Here is a 6,744-nt window from a genome sequence, read left to right as displayed (position 1 = left end):
TACACAGTAGAAAATTGTTGCTTGGTATTTCATTTCTACATGTAGTCCAACTTTTTATGCTGATAACAATTGAATACTCTATTCTGCTACACTAACAGCCCCTGTCACCACTGGCCCGAAATTAGCACCCGATGGACACACTGATAAGAAATGTTCAGATTCGGCTTTGATCGTTAACAACGTCGGCCATTCGTGAGGGCATCTTAGCCAATCGTATGCCGCCGTGGAGTTTCTCAGCTTCCGCAGCAACTTCGTGACGCAACTTCGTAAGGCACACTTGTTATCATCGGTGCCTCGGGCATTCACCTCACTCTGATCGCTGCGATGCCCGGATGGCACCGATGATAACACGATGCTCTTCACGATGACTCTCACGCTTGGCCTTACGAGGGCAAATTGACACAGAAATGCACACCTGAAATGGATCCTTCTGCAGGTGGTTACTTTACTACTATTTTTTGCATGCCAATACTTTTGTACTTTACACTGCTTGGTTGCTGTACGCAGTACCATATCTGAACCTTCTCCACCTCTGATCATAATCTGATGTCTTAGCAAAAAAAAACCCTGCTCTGAAGGTATTTTCGATTTTGATAAATCCTGCAGTCAGCTTGCTTTTGTCCAATTCCTTTGATATGCAGCAGATGCCTGGTTCTTTTTGGTTTTGCGCTACAAATCTTGTACTTTTTCCGACGCGCTTGCTTTTGAATCCGCTCCGTTTCCCCGTCGCTCTGTGAGCTGCTGTACAACACTTGGTGTACTTTGGAGCGAGTCTGCCCCCAAGCACTTTCTTTCACTTAATGGGTATGATCATTACGTGAAAACGTTACCTATCTTCGCATATGATTGGCCGGATGGTGCCCAGTTAAATACAAGTCCGTGCCTGCAGGATTCAGTCCAGAGTAGAGCAGTTGGAGATTCTGCTCTACCCGACGGGATGTTCTGCTCTTCTAGCGTGCAGTTTGCGATCGTCGTGTTGGAGATCTGAATTTAAATCGCATCAAGTGACTCTGGTTCAGAATGTCTTCGAGTCTGAAGCTCTCAAGTCCCGATACATTGGTGTTCATATCCAAGTCAGAGTGTCAAGTGTATTTCAGCATGATTTTGTCAAGTCGTGTACTAAAGTCATGAAATTGGCTTGACTCGAGTACACACATCTAATAGGTGAGTTCTGAATACACACTATTAACTGCCATCTGAAGGGAGCACAGTTGACACATTTCATGGTATCAGCAGAAACAGTGGATTCCTTCTGGAAGTTAAAACATATGTTTGCTTTGCTTCCATCAGATGTTTGAAATTATGTGTTGATAGATATTCTCCACAATAAGATTAATGCAGCAATTTACAATGTTGACTTTGTGTAAATCAATTTGCCAGAGTAAACAGATTCTGTAGAAAATAAGATGGAAACTATACAGTTTTGATACTAAATATTATCCTTGAATGGAATAAAATCAATATGGGATAAGTGCTGATTAGTTTTACTCTGACCCAGGAGAGATGATCAGAGGGTGGAAGGAGTGTTGACCACCTCATTTACCTACCTGGGATGAAGTATGGGTAGAGTTTCTCAGTGAAGGAAGCAGCCAGTAAAGGAGTAGATAGAGCTGCAGCATTCTTACGTCATAAAGGGAGACCAGACCTTCCTCATAATCCACAAACACCCCACCTTCTGAGGTGGCCTGAGACTTCAGAGAAGAGAAGGACTCAGAGGGATCATCATGAGCTCTGTACTCATTTCCATCTCTCAAACATATAGTCCAGTTACCCTCTTCAGGGCTCAGTGAATTCTCTCCTTCCTGTTGATCGACTCTCTGGCCACTCCTAATTTCCACTCGGTCTTTCCTTTAACTTGAACCTCAAAAGTAAAATCTGCCTGAAGAGAAACTCTGCTTTCCTAAAACACAATACAATCAGAAAATCTCTCTGGGTTGTCTGGGAGATTCTTCTTTACATCACCATGACTCACTTGTTTTTCCATCACCAGACAGAAAAAGTCTGCGATGTGCTGTATCAGGATCAAGAGTCACATCCACTGCGTACCTCTGGACCCTCTTCCAGCTCAGCTTCAATCAGCTTCTTCATCTCTTCACTGAAAGTCCTCCTCAGCTGAACCACAGCTCTCACCACAGTTCCCTCATGTGATGAATGGATGCTGACCTCTGTCCCAGTCCTTGGTGGGTGGACAACTTTAAGGGACATGAATCTTTGGAGAAGATGGAGGTGGTCTTCAGAGTGTGTGACCTGCTCCACCTCAGAGCTTCTCTTCTTCAGCTCAGAGATTTCCTGTTCCAGCTCTTTGATGAAATCTTCCGCCTGGTTTTCTGTAGTTTTCTGCTTCTCTTTGATCGTGTTGATGAGATTGGCCTGGCCTCTCTCAACAGACTCCTTCAGAGCAGTGAAGACCTGAACACCTTCTGCTATCTCTCTGTCCGCTTCTTCCTTACTGAGGTCCACTGAGTGTTTGATCTCCTCAATCTTCAGTTGTCTCTTCTGGATCTTCTGCTGAATGTCTGTCTCAAGCTCAGCCTTCTCCCCTTCATATCCTTCTTTCAGAGGAACCACATCATGCATCTTGTGGTCTAAAACAGTGGAGAACATACGGACACATGTCTGGTCGGTCTTACAGAACAGCTCCAGAGGTTTATCGTGCTTCAGACACATCCTGTCTTCCAGGTTCTCCACAGGGTCGATCAGCTGATGTCTTTTCAGGCTTGAAGCTGTCAGATGAGGCTCCAGGTGAGTCTCACAGTAGGAGGTCAGACACACCAGGCAGGACTTCAGGGCCTTCAGTTTGGTTTCAGTGCAGACGTCACAGGGAACTTCTCCTGGTTTGAAGACTTGTTGCTCTGAGCTGCTGATGGCTTTCTGTTGAGCCGACTGTCTGAACTGAGCTACCATCTCAGAGAACAAAGTGTTGACTCTCAAATCTGGTCTTGTATTAAAAGCCTCTTTACACATGGGACACTGGCACTGGTCACTTATATCCCAGTGTTCAGTGATGCAGTTCTTGCAGAAGTTGTGTCCACATGATGTGCTGACTGGATCAGTGAACACATCCAGACAGATGGAGCAGAGAAACCGATCTTCAGCTTGCAGATAGTTTGCTGCAGCCATATCTACACCTGTAGTGTGGAAGGAGGTACATTTTATTTATAATACAATAACAGAAAAAGATAGACGTGGGATTGATAATGGCCAGAGTCATTACAATTTAATATATGCTGTTTTGACTTGCAATAAGCCAAGCTTGAGCAACCGTTAACATTCAAGACATAATAAGTTTAAGATAGCTACCATGGCAAAACAGTAATGAATGTTTCCTTATCCTGTTGTTTAGACTACGGCTGGGCGATATGGAGAATATAAAACATCAAAAAATGTTTCACCCAACACCTCTAACAATATTATAGATTGACTATTTGGGCACAAAATAGTAACATTTTTGATGGATAATCAGAAAAAGCAAAGGGTTTGAACAGTTTGGTAGTTTAAGAAAGTTCCATCACTTTACTGTAATGCAGCCTTTAAAACCAGGAAATTACAGTTATTAGGGGTGTCATGGTATACGTATTCGTACCAAAATTATTCGATATGGGCCCTTCGGTTCGGTACACGTGTGTACCGAAGTGTACCGAACGAATATAACGTTAAACGTAAAAAATTGAGAACGTGAACAACATTTTGGAAGTAATCTCAGGTGCTGCGTCGCAGCATTCAGTGTAATTTGCTCACATTGGGTTCAACGCGTCATAGAGCGACCAAGTCATTTCATTGGACGAGAGGCATACTATGAGAGCAGGGGCCTCAATTATAAAGGGATATACGTTCAAAAAATGGCTTACGCCAGTTTCTACGCAATGTTTGCGATTTATAAAATACTAACTTGACGGGAAAATGTGCAGTCCTCCACGCAAACTCTAACCCATGCGTACGCACTAGGGCTGCACGATTTTGGGAAAAAATCTAATTGCGATTTTTCTGACAAATATTGCGATTGCGATTCGATTTGCGATATTTGTTTTTAAGCGACCCAACGGAAGTTTATTGTAAAATGCGGCCATATCTCCGGCTAGCAAGGTCGCATCAACGTGCTCCCGTCTCTAGCACCCCCGCAGCCCGAGCTACAAGTGAAAGAACTAAACTTACATGAAACTTCCGTTGGGTTGCTTTAAAGTCAAACTTCAGTTTCAGATACACCCTGTAATAGATGTAAAACATGTGATGGTGCATTACTGACCTGACTCAGATGCTTTGTTTCACCAAACCATCTAGGAAAGCTCCATTGGAAACCATTTGGAAAAGTATTTCAAAAATACTTGGCAGGTGATTGGATCAATCTGTCATATTTGTATTTATTTATAGAAGGACCATGCATACAAAAACATTAATCTCAGCAAATAGAAGAGATGTAATATGCCAGATTATAGCTAATAGCTAATTTCCATATGTGGTCCTCAGGCAGGTTCATAACAATCAATAAACAAATAATAACATTGCATGATCTCTATCAGTCATACAATTTTAAAACCTGATTTAAGTACAGCTCAATAAATTAATACATAGTAAACTGGAAATACACTTACATGATCTCGGTCACTCAAATAATTATAAAGCCTGATTTAAATACAGGTTACAAACATAAAACTTAGTACACTCAAATACACTTAAAGGTGGGGTAGGTACGTTTGAGAAACCTGCTCGAGATACACTTTTTGTTATATTCCATGGAATGCTCTTAACATCCCGATAGCAATGAATATCTGAAGTGCTTTGACAAAAAATCCATAAACAAATGTAATCTGTGGAAGCCGTGGCGCTGTAAAAAGCACGACCAATCATCTGAGCCGGCCCGGCTAAAGTAACTGGATGGCCTACCTGCCCGTCAGCCTTCCATCTGTGCCAAATTTATCTCGTGCCCTCATTGGTCATGTCATGTGTGTTGGAGGAGGGGCTCTGTAAGGAAGTGGCATATTTTTTCCGGTTGTGTATTNGTTTAAGTGCTCCTTTAGATTAATTTCCGAGATGCCAGGGGTGTCATTACAGTGTTGGTTGAGATATACAATAACACATGTTCTCTCTTACTTCTTGACTGATCGAGCCATTCAGATAGTAAGGGTTTTATTTCCTTTGAATTATTGATAACTATCACAAAGGGACTACGAGCTGATCCACTGCATGCTCATCATTGATTATACTTTTGAGTTTGTTCTGGTGTAATGTTGATAATAGCTTCTTGAGTTGTGTTTGAAGTACATATTAAGATGCAGGGATGTGAAAGGTTTATAGTATCAACTCAAGGATGAGGCTAATGTTTGTTGTGGCTCACACTCTATATTAATGTATCTATATCCTGCATAAATCAAAAATACAAGGTTGAAAGTTGTCATAGCTTTCCATAAGTCTCTGTTTAAACATGATGATGATTTATAAACCTAGCAATCTTACTGCTATAGCAAGACATTGAGAATCTGTGATGTCACTTCACCTACTTTTGTTGGTCAAGCAAGTTCCTTCATTTACCTCCCTGCAAAATCACTAATCTGTTCACTTCGGCAACGACTACAAGCTACTAAATTCAGTCAACCATGGTAATAATTTCTTCTTCTGTTCAAACTGGACATTGAACGTAATTTCCAAAGCCACAGCTGGGAATTGTCAGTCGTGTTTTTTGCTCACAGGAAATACTTAGAGGTTTAGGTGAGGGCTGGCACCATAGAGCGTGCAGAATGCAGACTTTACTCTGTAGTCATGTAGTTGTTGCTGGATATATTTGGTCATAAACAATAACGTTTGTGGCTTAAACGTGTCTGCTGGTCTTGGTGCCTGTCCTTAACGACAGAAAGTTTGTTATTCTTGTTGGCTTTCAAATTAGACGAGAAAACGTTTTTTTTTTTTTTTCTTGGACTGTTTTGCAACACGATAGAAACTTTGTTAACACGCCAAATCTCTCAAAGTCAATCGTCTTGACAACAAGCCGATCTATTCACACATGCTCTACCACACATTGTACATTGACTTGATTGAGTCAATGCTGTTGGATTCTTGAATTTGAGGGATTTTGGCCTCAAAAGTCCTTGAAAAACATTGAATGTTATGTTTTAAGGAGGCGACGCTAACACTAGAAGTGTGTGCCAGACATTATTACAGAGACTTTGCTTTCGGGAGCTGTTAGTGTAGAGTCTATTTGAGGTTTGGTCCAAATGATTCTCAAATTGGCGCTGTCACCTACAGCTCCTCTGGGTTGTTGTTAAAAAAAAATTGAAGTTTGCAATGCATGTTTGAAAGTTACATTTGTAAGGTCTGTGTTTCATGGAGTTACGATCCATTGACACCCTACATTACAAACTCTTAAAAATTAAGATCTAATAAGAAGGGTTACTCTCGTGAGTTAAATCCTCTGTTTATAAAGTAGGACATAATTCATTCATATCATCCTTTGGCTTTTTATTGACATGTGTATGCGATTTTTCTAGAGCGAATTATTGGATGGAGCACAAGGGTTTAGGGTTAGGGTTAAAAAAGGCAATGCATACCAAAGTGAAAGCAGTTTACTTGTTGATAGGTAGGTTAAGGAGACGGTACATTCTGTTCAGCAAGACTGATTTCCTGCAACCCCATGTTTTAAAGAAGTTCAAGCTAGGGCTGCTCAATTAATCGCATTTTAATCGCGATTACGATTATGGCTTGCAACGATTACGAAAACAACGTAATCGAAATAAACGATTATTTTTTATATTA

General features: G+C 41.2%; 1 protein-coding gene and 1 pseudogene across 1 annotated transcript in view; one reads left to right on the top strand and one right to left on the bottom strand.

The window, feature by feature from the left end:
* The window catches only part of LOC104941686 (SH3 and multiple ankyrin repeat domains protein 2-like), a 12,148-nt gene that overhangs the window by 4,704 nt on the left and 700 nt on the right, over positions 1–6,744 (top strand). The window lies entirely within an intron of this gene.
* On the bottom strand, positions 1,435–3,161 carry LOC104941674 (E3 ubiquitin-protein ligase TRIM39-like; annotated as a pseudogene).

This window comes from Notothenia coriiceps, unplaced genomic scaffold (genome assembly GCF_000735185.1).
Source record: "Notothenia coriiceps isolate Sejong01 unplaced genomic scaffold, NC01 NC01_scaffold00000320, whole genome shotgun sequence".
In the NCBI taxonomy this organism is placed as follows: Eukaryota; Metazoa; Chordata; class Actinopteri; order Perciformes; family Nototheniidae; genus Notothenia; species Notothenia coriiceps.
Note: the sequence above shows the minus strand (reverse complement) of the source record. Positions and strands in the feature narration are given on the sequence as shown.